Source organism: Diadema antillarum, unplaced genomic scaffold (assembly GCF_040938485.1).
Source record: "Diadema antillarum isolate AM-2024a unplaced genomic scaffold, OU_Dant_1.0 seq00000590_RagTag, whole genome shotgun sequence".
Classification (NCBI taxonomy): Eukaryota; Metazoa; Echinodermata; class Echinoidea; order Diadematoida; family Diadematidae; genus Diadema; species Diadema antillarum.
In genome coordinates, this window is record NW_027271522.1 from 254,167 (window position 1) to 270,441 (window position 16,275).

General features: G+C 40.4%; 1 protein-coding gene across 1 annotated transcript in view; it reads left to right on the plus strand.

The window, feature by feature from the left end:
• Window positions 1–16,275, plus strand: part of LOC139735655 (uncharacterized) — a 175,616-nt gene that overhangs the window by 87,418 nt on the left and 71,923 nt on the right. Inside the window, exon 3 of the mRNA XM_071646406.1 lies at window positions 1,360–1,745. The gene's annotated coding sequence lies outside the window, so the exon portion shown is untranslated. The remainder of the gene's footprint in view (window positions 1–1,359; window positions 1,746–16,275) is intronic.

Here is a 16,275-nt window from a genome sequence, read left to right on the forward strand (position 1 = left end):
AATGCGATGATAATTTTTCTCTTCTAACCTATAGATAATCAGAAATCCCCGCCGCGCCAGGGCAGACGATGGTAGTGTTAATTACCCCCAATTTGTGTCAAAGAGGCCTAGCAGGTGTCGTTGTCCAATGAAGTGTGTCTGCCATAGTTATGAGTCATTAGTTCGCATTAATTGCCGGCTAAACTCTGTACCTACCAGGGCCAAGTTATTGTGGATATAGTCAATGGCATTGTGGTTTGTTGGGCCGGAAAGGGTTAACCTGCTCAGCTCAGATCCTGAAATTTGATTAAGAACCGGTCGCACAATGTTGTCGGGGGGGGGGGGGGGGTTTCGCCCGGTTTGTCCTTTCTCGAATGATTTGAAGTTAAAACTCTTGATTCCACCTGCTTCTTGTAATCATTTATGAAAAATAATTGAAAGAGACTCTCCATGGTACCAGAGAGCACATGTCCCATGCGCTTTTTAAAGGGATGGTATAGTTTTGGCTGAGATTGGGATTCAGATCTTTACTTTTTTCAGATATAATCAGAAACCACTTATAAAGAGCATACAATTCTAAGATGAATTCAAAGTTTATTTGATGAAAATCGGCTTTGGAATGGCTGAGATATTAAAAAAATCAACAAAGTTTCAAGTGATTTCTAATTATCTCGGAAAAAGTTAAAACCTAAATCCCGACATCAACCAAAACTATATTACCACTTCAAGAACCACCATGAACAACTTTCCGAACAGTCTCCCTGCGACTTTACTCGGCCTTTGGTTCGGGAAGACATAACATGAAAACTGTGTGTAGTCTGTATTCAGCTCAATTCTTTTTTACGCTATCATCATTATTTCAGTTTCAATTTCAATTTCAATTTCAATTTCAATTTCAATTTATTCATTTCAATTACCGTTCAATCTACCGCTGCATGGTCCAATGAACTTCCGTTTGCTTTCGTAATGAACAATTTTGAACAATCTGGAACAACAACTTCTCTCACGCCAAATTTTCCTGACACTGACAATCTGCAGGCTGAAGATAATCCATCAAAACATATACCACCATAATGATATCAGTGTGATTATAATTTGAATAACCAGTGTCTTTATGATATCGAATTGGGTTACAGTTACATGAAAGATTGCCAACTTGATTATCGACTAATTGTGTACAGTCTCCCAAAAGGCTTAAACATGTTCATACTATTTTTCGTCAATGTTTTCCACTTTCATTCGTTGGACGAGAAGACCATGAGTGTGTATGAGTCAGCTGAAAAGTTTGATTACTGCAAACATTCCAGTATCAAAGTAGGCTGGCTTCGTTGCTTGATATTTATATCATTCCAATGTTTGTTCGGGATCCTTTCTTTACAGCTCTGTGTAATCCAACATGCCGAAACAACGGGCGGTGCATACGACCCAATCAGTGCTCATGTCTGGCAGGGTACTTCGGCTCTCGCTGCCAATACGAGGCCTCGTACGTCAGGTCGAGCACGGGGTCGAGACCGGGAAGTGTCTCGTCGTCGTCTGGACGGTCGACGGGTACAGTGATCCTGAGACCGAGTTCGAGCCAACCTGTGGGATCGAGCCGAACAATCACGAGTGCGTCCATCTCGAGACCGATACAGAGCGGGAGAACGACCATCATCAGACCAGGCTCCTCACGAACAACTAGTTCCAGACTTACATTTCGAGAGTAAGGCCAGGATCTGCCAGCACAGGTTCCAGGACTTACTCTCTGACGTACACCACTGGAAGAGGTGAGAAAAAAAAGATCCGTATAAAGCTACACCAGTCTAGTAGAGCTGTTATGTTCTTTGTATTCAAATTCTCATAATCCTCATGGTTGTCCGAATGATGCACCTACTCAAAACATGAATACTAGTACTCTTTGTCACATTTCTTTCATTTATTTTTCTTTTTATACATCGGATATGATAGTAATAGTTGGCATTTGTTGAGAAGTAGCACAAACTCTGCCATGGGCGAGATTTTATCATAGAGTTGTGTAGCTTCATTATTTTATCATCAGCTGTAGCAGTAGTAATGTCATTCATTTATTTAATCAAAGTTCGTATACGTCACATTTAAGTAATTCGTCATACAATCTTAAACAAACTCCGAAACTACATTTAGATGAACTGCCATAACAAACAAAAAATGAAATAAAGCAAATTAGCAGTTTCATGTCGAAATTGCTTGTATATTCTTCGATGAGTTCGTTATCTTCAAGATTCTTGACAATAGATGCAAATTAAGTCGTGAAAATAATATATTGAAATTGAAAATAAAATCACAAGAAGCAGTAATAATCGCCTGACGGAGGGACTGAGGAGGGCATGATTGTTTGCGTTCTTATTTTGCTTAATCTGTAAAAACGTACTAGAATCACTGACGAAAATCAAGGAAAACTCTTAACAGAGAAATCAACGTCTTTCAACAAGAGGTGTGTCGGACGTTGGAAGTATGCGCACGAGATGTACATGAATGCGTAGTTAGCTGGATGAATGAATTGGGTGGATAGTTTGTTGGTTGAAAGATATAGAGAGATAGCTAGATACATGTAGATAGGTAGATACAATAGATAAATAGATGGTTTAATTTGATGTGGGGATTAAGGTTAGCTTAGGGTTATGTTTGTGGTTAGAAACTATGTTTGACTTTTGCCTGCAGATATTTCAGTTGTCGCAGGAAGCAAATGTCATGGACACAAATAGACAGATTTACACCATGATGAATGGATAGAAAGATAGGTAAATATATAGATGGACAGTACACATGTATATACACAGTAGTTGATAGAGAAAGAGATGAATGCGAGATAAGACGACCAGGATAGAGGGATAAACCGGACGTATAGTCGCATGGGTAAGTAGGAACGCGCTGGTTGCGATTGGTGTCGTTCCACCCGATCACGTTCGGTTTCCGTTAAGGAACGACCCCCTGGGAGCGGAACGGGGACCCGGAATCGGATGAAGAGAACAATCAGAGACCATGTCATAAATAGCACAAGTCATATTTCACTGACTCACTCTGGGAATATGCCGATTGAATGCGATTTCCGTTATGGGAGTAGTGAGGTAAGACAATCTATGTTTCGTTATTGTTGTTATTACTCCCCCCCCCCCCCTCCCCCCTCTCCGTCTCTTGCTTGGCTGGAGACGTTCGAAAAAGGACGAGTCGGTTCTGTTCAGATGGACCCGCGTTGATTAATAGCTTTCTTTACGAGAGATGTTGTACCGAAATGTTGGGGACTTCCATCGTACCCGATTTCCAGGTCACGTTCAGGTTTGTCAGTCACTTGAACAAAGTTGATGAAGCTTGCATGCGAGAGCAAAAGAGTCGCCAGTTTCTCCGGGACAGGTGGCCGCATGCTGATGTGTTGTTCGTCTGCCAAGTGAGTGGGACGGCTACGGGACGACAAGAAGACAACCCCGCGGGTTGGGCTGCATCAATCAACGTGTGTTCATGTCGTGACTATTGCTTGGAGTACATGAGATGCCTCAATTGCGGTACTCTTCGACGAGGTCGCGTATACGGGATACGAGAGGATATAAAACTGAGAGGATAAAAAGAATGACAGAAGTCGAAAAAAAGGAGAATATCTCTTTTTTTTTCTGGAAAGAATTAGCTTTTGATATAAATATCAACGCGCCTGTCTATTTCCATAAGCGAAAACGTCGTTTTGACGGAGTAAAGATATCAAATAGAAAAAAAAAGCAGCAGGCCAGCAAGGATATATGGCCGAAAAACATACGCAAGTCATCCAGAGTGTTCGTGTTCTGCCAAGTTTTTGAGGCACTGACTTAAAGTGTTTATCACGAACTTTGTCGGGAATAATAGGAACGGCATGCAGGCCAAAGGCGCATACATTCCAGAATTCTCAAGAACTCTTCCCTGGAGAAAAATTGCCTGTCCTTTACAGGAAGAAATTATTCCTCATCTTTCCTTGACCATCATTAATGATTTGAGAAGGTTAAAAGGACAGTAGGCCCTACTTCTTATTTTTAGAATAATTTCTAGTGATGCAACGGCGGTAACTGAAAATTAACTTGCGCTGTGTAGCAAGGACGAGTAACAATCACTTCAGAGCTCTCACATTTTAATTATATTATTATTGAAAAAAAAATCTGACATAGCAAATCCTATGTTCTTTTGATGCTGCAGCTGTTCGAATGTATAAAAAGCCATCACAACACGTGAACTCACAAAGCATTTTTTTTCTTTTGTAACATTCTAGATTGCAGATATCAAATATGGAAACCATGAAAATGTAATATGAAATATTGATATTGGTAGTTAGGGGTTTCCTGTTAGCGAGGATATATTTTACACGTAGTATAAAATGTATTTTATGTGTATGAATAACTGTAACATATAGATGTCCTGTTTTCCAGCCCTTCCGGTAGATCTTGTTCTTATACAGTATAGATATCCTAAGTTCTCCCCCAAGTATACTGGTATAGTTATATGGGATCGTTTGTTGCTCTAAGGAAACGCGTCTTGGTCTATCCAAAGTTTAAGATGTTGCCTTTGCCATCAATTCGGACATCATTGTTATTGGAGCATTCTTCCACGATTCCCGGACATTTCGTAGGCACCGGATCTGTCAGCTTCCAACCACCTGTTTCACGGAGGGTCGCTATGTGTCTGACTCTCTCGATCCATTTTGGTTTCGTCGCTCTAACCTTTCGAACCGAAACGATCGCTTTCTATTTTGGAAGTAAGCCCGAGTCGGATTGAGGGTGGCTTTTCGGAGATTTCGGAGACTTTTAGCGAAACCGTAATTGATGATATCCGAGAAGGAAGGGGTCTCTTTTTTGTCTCATGCGAAAAGATCCGGAGGTTCCTGCAGAGGCCCCCATTGTGCTCCATAGCACACTCTTTGGATAAATAGCTTTGTGCAAAACATGATAGAACCGGGAGAAGGGGGGAAGTGCAACAGGTGAACATTGGTGTATACTTGGTGCCCTAATTTGTGAAGAATCAATAATATAAGATGATTGATTCGCTTCATTATTGTTTACTCAGATGTGGTAGCCAAGCCAGCGTTAAGCCGGGCTGATTTCTTTCTGATCCGGACTGGAATGTTACCAAGCAAGCAGTTGGTAACGTTTACGAAGAACTGCTTTCATAATACACTGTACCTTCCAAACGCGGTACGACACCAGCCCCACACGGCATGGAATGTGTGAATACTCACCTAGTACCTCCTTGTGAGGAGGATGGGCCAGAGGCGGGATTGCATTATAGTGAATACATTACAGTTACTTCCGTGAATAATTCTTCCCGTACAGACACGTGTTAAACTTAAGGTTTATCATAAAGAAAACAAAAACGATTAAAATATACGAAAGAATTAATGCCCTTTATATGTTTTATATCTAGGTAAAGCCAACTTGATCACTGCATCTGCCGTCTCGAAATCCACGAAGGGTTTTACTGTTCAAATTCCGCTCAGCTGTTCCTATAGTGGAGGAAGAGCACGGATTCACCATTCTGATATTGCACGCTCTTTGTGAATCTAGGCCGCCCGAAATAGAGTCCCCTTTATTTTGGAAGAAAACCTTTCTAGCCTCCGAGTGAGATGCGAAACCTTGTAGAGCAGTTGGATTGCGAAGAGGTGATCTGCAATGTAACAGAGACAAACGACTTCGGATCAAATCATGAGAATAATAAAGACACAGTCATCACAGTTTTTGAGCAGCACGTCTATATAGTGTCGCAACACGTTTTGTTTTGCAGCGGAATCACACTATAAACGTCAAGAAGGTTACGAAGTATCCAATCCAACTTTCGCTATTTGCGTGATGAAAGACTTTTTTTCTCTCAAATTTGTTAGACAATACGTAATTTGTGTTGTCGTCCCGCTCGCTCTCTTCCCGACTCCATAATATATCAATCGAAATGATATTGTACATAATTTTGGAATGCTCCTCGACAGCTACATCTACAGTCAAGACTTGAGAGAAGTTTGTATTTAGATATAAAAGATGATGCACCATTACGATTACACTTTATTAAGGTATATTTCACCTCGCGTAAAGGACGAGTTAGAGCAATACAAAAGGAAAGTAGTCATGCGATGGGTGCGAAATGTGTCCACGACAGCGTGAGGTGGGTTCATGATGAACTAGCGGCAGATGGTAGGGTCAATCTATGTATTCATGAAAACCTCCTGCTTCGTTTAGTGGGGGGGGGGGGAGGGGGGGGGGAAACGAATAGGGACGGGGCAGAGAAGGAGAGGATGAAAATGAAACAGAGAGAGAGAGAGAGAGGGTGAGATGTTGCAGTGGTCTGAATTAAAACATTAAAGCGATTACCAGTATATATGGTGATTGATGAGGGTATAGGTGCATTTGAATTATTTTTTCTGAAGCATAGCGATAGAAAGAAAATACAAAGAAAGTCCAACATATTTTCACTTTCTAGCATACTGAGGTAGCACTTAACATATCTCTTTCATAAAGTAGGGGAAATTACATTACTCAACATAATTGTGTCAGTAACAAATCGAGGGAATGTGTGCTTTGCATTAAAGAATCAAATATTGTGAAATGTTCTATATTTCATATCGTAGTACGTTATGTGATGTCACGAACTGTAGTTTTCTCATCCAGAGGTGGCTGAACCGAAACTCATAACTTTTGAACGGATTGTCCTAGTTTCCTCAAACTTCGCTGATGTGTTCTGCTGACATTACTGCATTCACTCAATTCACATTTTTGCATAGGTTTCATATTTGCTTCAAAGTAGTTGATGGTGTCTTTTTCCAATTACCAATTTCGCAGTCACACATCCATGACTCATGAATCCAAAATGACTACGCTTATTGGGGAAAAAAATGCGGAAAAATTTGCCAGATATTGCGAGTAAACAACCACATTTGCCGCCCGAGGCGCTTCATTGAGTTTCACTAGGAGGAAGACCGGACCAAAAATGCAGGAGGCTGTATCAATAAACATAATATCCATGAAGCGTTGCCAATTACATACCACAGACATTTTTCAGCTCATTTCTGCCCTTGTGTAAGCGCTTTTCTAAAAAATTCCTCGAAACGAGAAAAGTATCACATAAATTGCACACACTTCAATCACTTTCACTGCTTCGGTGTCTCTCTGTTCCGCTGTCATAATACGCAGCTTTTCTTCCTGTTTTTTAGTCTTGATGTTTGAGCATAATAACAATGGAGTAGAGGAAAGGAGAAGGAGAAAACAAAGAACAAGAAGATGAGGGAAGTGGCGGAGAAGGATGAGGAAACGGAGAAAAGGAAGAAGGGGAAGACATAGTAGAAGGGGGGAAAGAAGGTAGAACTATTTGTCATTATTATTACCTAGTCGTGCAGACAAAGGCCAGCTCTTCGAGCAAGATTTTCTCAGGATGACAGGAAGAAAAAAAAAATCAGGAAAATATTTCCATTGCAAATTCATTAACGCTTCGAGACTGATATGATCTAACAATGTTGCTTTCTTGTTTTGTATTGAAAAAAAAAAATCAAATTTTAATATGTGTGCGAGCCAGTGGAAGGCTTGCCTGCATGTGCTAACGCAGTGATGATGGCAACTTGTTTCAACCAAGGAGTTGTTTCAACTGTGCACATAGTTATGTACATTATGCGCTATTTTTGGTTTTCCTGCCTTTAAACTCTGTACAGATGGTGGTCATAGAGGGAGGCAGAGAAAGGGGGGGGGGGGGGGAGAGACATGGGAGGGATGCAAAGGGGGAAGGGAGAAGGGAGAACGCCAGGGAGGAGGCACCGCCCGACAAGTCGGAATCTTCCAAGATGTATCTCGCCGATCCCAAGGGCTATAAACACGCCATCTATACTAGTATACGAAACCGGATGCAGTGCGCCACGTTGAGTGAAATGCGGAACGTATTTTCGGCCTCCTTATATCGCTTTATTCATTTCGAAATGGAAATGACTGGAAGTTACTTGCCAGAGCAGCCTTTCGTTCGATATAGAGACGACGTCCTCCCCCCCCCCGTTTTTTTTTTTCTAACCTGCACGCGCTTTGGGTGGCACAATAATATCATTCACACAGGAAGCTGTGCTGTTAAAAGAAGCTGCTTGCCTGCCCAAGGGGTCTTTTGACACAGATTGAAACATTTCTATTTCTTGGCCACAGTTTATCTCGTTGTGCTCATTTTAAGCAGATTGTGATATATGAATAGTACTGACATTACCTGTTCAGAAATTTACTTTCCAGTATCTCTTTGCAACCCACAAGTGTTCACATGGTAAATTAGACTTCATCAAATTAAAAAAAAAAAAGGAAAGACAAATCGCTTTGTGAAACACCTAATTTGTCATCTACTGAAATGACGGAGAAAGTAGAATGACTGTCTTTCCTCGACAGAAACCATTTTGTGACTTGTAATGGTAATTTCAAAAGAGCTGTTACTAGTGATAGTTCCCTCCCGCTGTCGTGCGACTAGCTACGCACGCCGCGATTGGCCATTAGTATAGCTGATCGTGGAATTTTTCATTATGTCTATCACACTTTAGGCCGCTATTGAAATCATGCCCTGATCGTGGAGTACTATAATCGTGTTGATCGTATCGGATCTCATCAGATCTTGAGATCAGTCGTGGCAATCGCGTTGGACAATTTTTGAACCGTCGAAGACTTTAATGCGATCATTTTCCTGTACTATTATCATTCCATTCGTTTCGATGAAACATGAAATATTAGATTTAATCATTACCTCTGTTCATTTGTATTTCCAAGTGCTCAAATGATACTCAGTAAAGGAACTACGTTGTTACGTTGTATATTTTTTGGGTATTATTTCAATGGTAGTGAATAAATAATATTGAAAAAGAAAATTGCGGCACCAACGACAGATCAGTATTCTATCACGAAGATTTACAGACCAATCATCGTCTCATTAGGAGCGAATTTATCATCACGCTCCCCATAGTCCCGTTGGCAGGATGAATCCGAATTAGGTCAATGCCGAAGTGTCCCGCATTTCGATCCTTTACCCACCCGAAATACCCACTTGTCGGGGGGCAAATTAGCGCCTCTCAAGATACGGTATTCGCCAATTCTGGCATCTCCCGCATCCTCCGCCTGGATCCTGTCTTTCCCCCTTCTTCCGTTCCTTCGGTCACGCAGTCCCCATTGGGATCAATTTTAGCATATATATATTCCCAGTTGAATTTTCGTTTACAAATGGTATCCTAGGCCAAGTGCATTGGCAACACTTAAAAGGAAATCCTGCAACATTTAAGATTTAGTCTGAAAAGAAAGAGTAGAATGTTTAAGGCACAACATTGAAAATATGACCGAAATCGGACAAAAATTAAAGAGGTTTTACAATAAAAGATTTTCCGAAATTTTTATGAAACAGTTCTTGAGCAATCAATATGAATTATTCTGCGAATAGTGAGTGTTGCCTCACAAACTTGCGATATAGATTGCATATAAAGTCTTTTCTTTTTACGAAAACAATTATGCCCACTCTCAAATCCTAACATATCTGATTGATCATTACTTTGAAGTTATTCAGCCGGAAATGGCATTATTTTTTTTTACACTGATATAGCAGAAGAATGGAATTTTCGTCATATTTTTTTTCACACGATCAATGAAAAATTATGAGGTGATGACATCATCAGCTCACTCATTTGCATAGTCATATCAATTGTTCGAGAACTGCTTTTTACAAATTGTCGAATCTTCAAAATTCCACAACTTCCTTACTTAATTTTAAACCAATTTCGATCGAAAATTGTACTTTTTCTTTTAGACTAACTGGTCCGGAATTTCAATTAAACAGTCATATCAGTGAATAATGTTCTCTGTGTGTGTCCGTGATTTGACGTTTTAATTACAAATCAAATCATTTGAAATCTCTTTCTTCCGAGGGTACGCTGCACTCGATTTTGCACATTATGCTTGTTTCTAGTTCCAAACTGAATATCAATAGTTTTGGGGACAGATTTTAGGATCGCATGCTACCACTTGCACTACAATTTCCAAACCACTTTAATAATAATTGTAATCGGATATCAGTTCTAGTTTCATCTGTACGGAATGAATCGTAAAAAGCCACGAAAGTTCATAGAAACTTCAAGAGCAACAACGACAAAGTTACGTTTCTTGTCAAGTACTTAAAAAAGATATAGAAACTGCATGAGAGATATATAATCTTCCAGCGGGACGCTTACATTGAAAGGGGAAATCCAGTTTAAATATAAGTTAGTCTAATAAAAAAAAAGTTAAATTTTACGAGTACAACGGTAAAAATTTGACTGAAATCGGATGAAAAATAAGGAAGCTATGATATTTTAAAGTTTTGTTAATTTCTGCAAAACAGTTCTTGTACAGTGGATATGAATATGCAAATGAGTGAGCTAACCATGTCATACCCTCACAATTTTTCATTGATCGTATACAAAAAAACAAAATGACGAAAAATCAATGTTTCTGTCATTGAAGTTTGAAACATGATGTTATTTCTGGTAAAGTAACATCAGAATAGTGATCAGTTAGATATACCAGGATTAGAGCCTCGGGCATAACTATGTTTGAATGAAAAACTGGAAATTTCAAAATTTTATGTACAAACTATATGGCAAGTTGTGAGGAACAGACATACTCACTTTGCCATTTGCATATTCATATTGACTTGTCAAGAACTGTTTCCTGAAAAATCAGCAAAACTTCAAAATGTCATAACTTCCTTACTTTTCACCCGATTTCGGTCAAAATTTACCGTTGAACTTGTAATATTGTACTCTTTCTTGTCAGACTAACTTATATTTGGACTGGATTTCCCCTTTAAGCTCTCGGTGGCAAAACTTTTCGAAGTTGCTACGTGGTAACATGGATTGGCAAGCTTTTTAGGAGATCTTTGTCCAAGTGCGACGAAGCTGTCAGATCATCAACGCTCTCAGATGGGATACAGAGATATGATTGACGGAACTGGAACGTGCTTCCGACTGCCCGAAAGGCAGGCATCTCTCTTCGAATCATTGTTTTGAGAAATGATCATCCGCTGTCCCTCCTCCCAAAAACAGGTGCACTGACACAAGCACCTTCGGAACACACACCTCGCATGCACACAACACACACACACACACACACACACACACACACACACACACGCACTCTTTATATCAAGTCATATTTATTCACTTCCATTCAAATAGTACACACACAGACAAACACACACATGGACACACACGCAGACACAATACACACACACACACGCATGCACGCACACACCCCGTACCAGCTAAGTGCTAATCTTACAATTATGATCTGACCTTCTGCGTGAAAAAGGGTTTGACCACTCCACTTTCAAGATGATGAGCATATTTTTCCCAGGGGAGGGGGTGGGAAGGTGGCTGCGTACACCACGCCCCTCATTTCCGTCACCTGCTGACCACGCGGCCGTTCACGCAGTATCTTGCAGCGTCAGGGCATGGACCCAAATGAAGCTCCTTGATGGACCCTAGGGTCCATGGTCAGGGGAGCCTATCATATTTGAGATAACGCTTTTATCTTTCTCACCAGTGCAATCAATCTTGATTGATTGAGTGATTGATGTTATAACCCAGACTTTCGTCCCTTAACCACCCCCCCCCCCCCAATAGACACCTTGTATTTTTATATACACCAATTTAGTAAGATCGTGGATGATACACTAACCAACCTTGACTCTTTTATGTCATGCGAATTGGTGGGGGGGGGGGGGGGAGGGGGACTTGTGGATGGGAATGGACCAACCACATAACGGTCAAAATGATCGAATTCTTTTTCTCTGCTGTTCCTTAAACATAACGAGAACCAGATCTTTTCGACTAACTTTATCTTGTTGATAGTCAATCTCTTATATTGACAATACAAAGAACATGACCAGGTCGGTGTCTTTTGGTTGTTGTTGCTGGGGTGTTTTTTTTTTTTTCTGCTGTGAAGTGGCAGGAATTGAACAATCATTTTTATGGAATTTTTTCCTTCTCCAAAATGTTCACGTCATGTCGTGATGCAGGTAGCTATTATAAATTTTAGTTTGCTAGAGAGTGTTAAGGCCCCCTCGCTCTCACACGACGGTGACTGTGAATTTAACTGATCTTTTTGTTGTTTCAGCATAGATTCACGCAACCCACGTTGATATACTACAGGAAACAAACAGGCATGTGCTGTAGATTCAAGAATTTTCCCTTCCCTTTCCGGAATGAAGAGAAATAATGATATTGATTTACATCTATATAAGATATGAAACACGTAGCATCTTTGTTTATTTTCACGACGTTTGAGGTTTTATCATAATTTTTAAGGCACGTCACCAGAAGGAAGTAGTTTTGACAAATATGGCACGTTACCCTTATCAAGTCGCAGACATTACAGCTGACAAAATAAAAAGTTCTAAATGAAAATGGGAAGTCGTATATTTCTTTGAAGATCGATTGTTTGATAGATAACTTCCTTCTTTTCGAATCCCGGAGCCCAAGAATTGGATAAAACTTCATGAAGCATGTCAGTGTGGTCTTTTAAATTAATGTAAATCGAATGCCAAAAAGACTTGCACGCGTGACTGAATCTAAACGTCAAAAACATCCAATTTTCTTTCAACTGCGTTTATCTGATGTATGACCGGCTCAATCACCCAGGTGTGACATCTAAAGATGTCACACCTGGGTGACTGCTAATTGGCGCCTAAACATCAGTCGCTGATTACACATCGTTATTAGAAAGATGACAGCCCGTCGTCGAAACTGCCACAGGTAAATACAACAATTATTGTATGTGTTTCAAGAACTCAGTATTTTTATCATCAACCCGTCTAATGAACTTATTTCGTTTTGATCTTTATGATGCTTGGGAGAATCGTTACACATGATCTCCTCACCTTGACTTCGCTTGAAATTTCATAACTTTATTTATTAATGTTTGATTATTCACATATTTTCCATTCTTATATAATTGTTCAATTTTACTTTTCGAAAGTCGTATTAAACTTAGGGTTGCCTTTTCACTCAGGGAATTTTGGATGAAAAAAAAAAAACCCACAAAAAATGAGGTATTTACTAGCCGGTATAATTGGAGAAAACGGCAGAAAAATGAAATTACAGTGCACGTGCACATCTATCTAAGACATACTTGGATGCAATGTATATAACCACGAGCGTATTTTTTGAACCTCTCAGAGGTTTTAGTTTTCATTTTATTTTAATGGTAGTTGGAAACTGCATTCCTTAAACTAGAAGGATTAGGGTCATTGCTTTATCAAGGTCATGCCCCAATTGCTAGATATTTAATGCGTTGATTATTAATATTTCAATTTTATCCTTCATCCATGAATAATAACTAACAATGATACAAAATAGCAACTTTCTGAAGCAAAGTGATGGTCTTCCTCTGTCAATCTTTCTCCACCCCATCTCCGCCCCCCCCCCTTTCTCTCATTTGAAGAGGGCATGGGGATTGCATTCGAGTAACTAAACACTTTACTCCTTTTGTGTTCTTTCAAAAAGTGTCAGTGTAGTTTCGAAATGACATTTACAGCATGTTTTCGTGATAAAAGTTCCAATGCAGACAGACTAGGAATGAAAGAACTTTCCTTCAAGTATCCCACACCTTATGGGAAAACATGAAAATAGATTTTGTTTTTGTTTTTGTTTTCTTTTGACGACATGCACCCAGTTGATGAGAATGATAGTTTATCGATTTTAGCTCGTCATGTCCAGTTCAGTATCAAATTATGTTTCGCTGCTTCCTTTTTTCCTGGAAGTGTCATTGACTGTTTGTGGTCTCTGTGGTTTGCTCTTCTTAATTTCCAATAGAAGTTGCAGCCAATCAAAGGTCAACGCCCCCTGTACTCAGTCTGTCTCTTCAAGATGGCGCAATCGCTCGTCAAGCTGGGGTATCTTTCATCTACCGGAGGTTACGAGGTTTTCTGTTCTTTTTTATTTATTTCAGTCGAAGTGCAGGGCTCTGGCAGTTTATCCTTGAGTTGCGGCCGGGGTGATTGAGTGTATTAATCTCTGACATTACAGATTTCTCCAATCATTTAGGGGGAAATACCACATGTTGCATCCCGGGTTCCCCGGCGACCAAACTGACAGACACATGATTGGGGCGCCGCAGATACGACTCGCTGGAAAATCGAGTGAAAAGAAGAGGTCGAAACGAGAGTATGATGTCGTTATTCAAAAATTAACCTCATGTACACATTCTAAAGGTCACAATAGTCCATAGTCCGATTACAAACGACAAGAAAACCAGATTTGATCAAGATGGATAGGCCTATACATCATCTGGAATATCCAAGCTCACGTGCGAAATGGGGTCTTGCTCTCTATCTAGTTTATTATTTGCAGAATGAAATGCCACCCACTCTTGGTACTTTTGAAGAGCTCAGCATTATGAGAGGCTTGCCCCAAAGGTACAAGCAAACTATCTGTAGGGGTGGTGGGGGAGGTGGATATGGATAACTATTTTAATGAGATACAGATGCACTTTTTCGACATCATTCGTATGTGCAATCCAAACGAGAGAAATGTAAATGTTTCTGTGTACTGCGAATATTGTGTCTATTGTTTGTTTATATCTGTGTGGAGAAGGGGGAGCTTAGGGGAGGGGGCTATTTCTCAATTCATTTGTCATTTTTCCCCTACCAATCACCGGTATTTTGACACAATGGGCGAGAAACTATTCATCTATGAAGAAATACAATGTATTGCGACTGTAGCAATATCTCTTTTGTCCATCTGCTCTTTCATTTTGGCAGTCTTCCTGTCCTTTCTTATTATGGCAGAAAATTGCTTCGAGACAAAGTTGATGTCTTTGTGGCTCAAGTTCAGTGCACTCTATCTCCTATCTGTATCCCACATCAGTATTCAGCGTATTTCGCCCTTGTAGTGGACAATACCAAGTTCTATGTTCCCAGGAAGCTGGAGTGGTGCTTTCTTCAACTTGCTCACCGCATCCCATTCTGTGTCTAGTCCTACTCTCAGTTCTCCCCAAATTTCATCACATTTATTTTGATCAGAGACTCGGTGTATTGTGGTTTCGGTTTCAACGAAAAGTCAAGTGTTGTCGCCTGTTTGACTGGTCCTGAAGACTGCAGACTAGGGAATGACGAGCTATTCTGGGAAATAATATAGTACTCGTGCCAAGGTTACCATGGTTACATGGATTATTTCCTTCGATCCAAGACAGCGACATGGTCATGTCCTTCCAACGAGTCCAACATTTCTGGCATAAGGTGAATGCTGCTTGCCAAATGTATGGTATCGAATTTGCTAATTATGTCGTATGGACCTTGAACAGTAGTTAAGAGATGATGGGATGATTACAATATGCTTTACCTCTTTGATAAAGGTGGCATGAACTTTAAAGGTGGAAATATTAAACCAGTTTCTCGAATGAGTCAAGAGTTTAAACCATGCAAATCTCGCGAGATACCTCACTTCGCGTCTCTCTCACCACCACGTCGGTCGATGGTTACTGTTGTAATACTTCCAATAAAGAAGGTCATTAGGTCATTAGGGTAATTGGAACCGTACATCGCGAGACGGACCGGAGTCATTAGCTGGAATTAGTAATCTTGACTTCTCTGGTATCTATCTCAAGGATGACGCACGCTCCCTCTCCTTCCGCTTGCCCACGAGAGAAGGGTGACTCGGGAGAAGAGCAGGCACTGTTGGCACATGAAGTCTTCTTACCTGGGGTCACGCGTCCAGCAGGTGCAGATGTTTTCCGCGTCTTCAGACAGACCGTCTCAGCAATGTTCTACTCTAGACAGGCGGCCTGTGCGCGATGCTATCTTGATGACGAGGCCTCCGCTATTCCGGCGTACCCTGATCGAGACAAAACGATCTTGTCGACGTTCGAGGACGTTCAGTCGCTAGAACGCTTTAGGTTACAGACACATTCATACTAAATGATTTCTTCTATGTGTGTTTCATACAGAAGCCAGGATAGGGATAAGCAAGAAATATTTCTAATAATAACTCCCGTGCAAGAAGCGGTAAGAGAGTATCAAATGACGGTGAAATGAAGGATGTACGAATCGCCCGAGTGGAAAGTGAAATTAACTGTCACTTCTCACTGGTCTCAGTCACATTTACGAACGTCACGCATTACTCAAAGCTGTTGAGAGGTGTTTTTTTCTTTTGCTTTCTCCTTATCCTCTTTACTTAGTTGAACTATTTTATTTACTTGGCTGCTTAAGAAAACAAGGAATACTTTTTAGCGGTCAATCACAGGACTAACGCTTTTTAAAGTCCTCTCCTAAGATTCAAACAATAAAGGCAAATTGCCTTACCCAGGG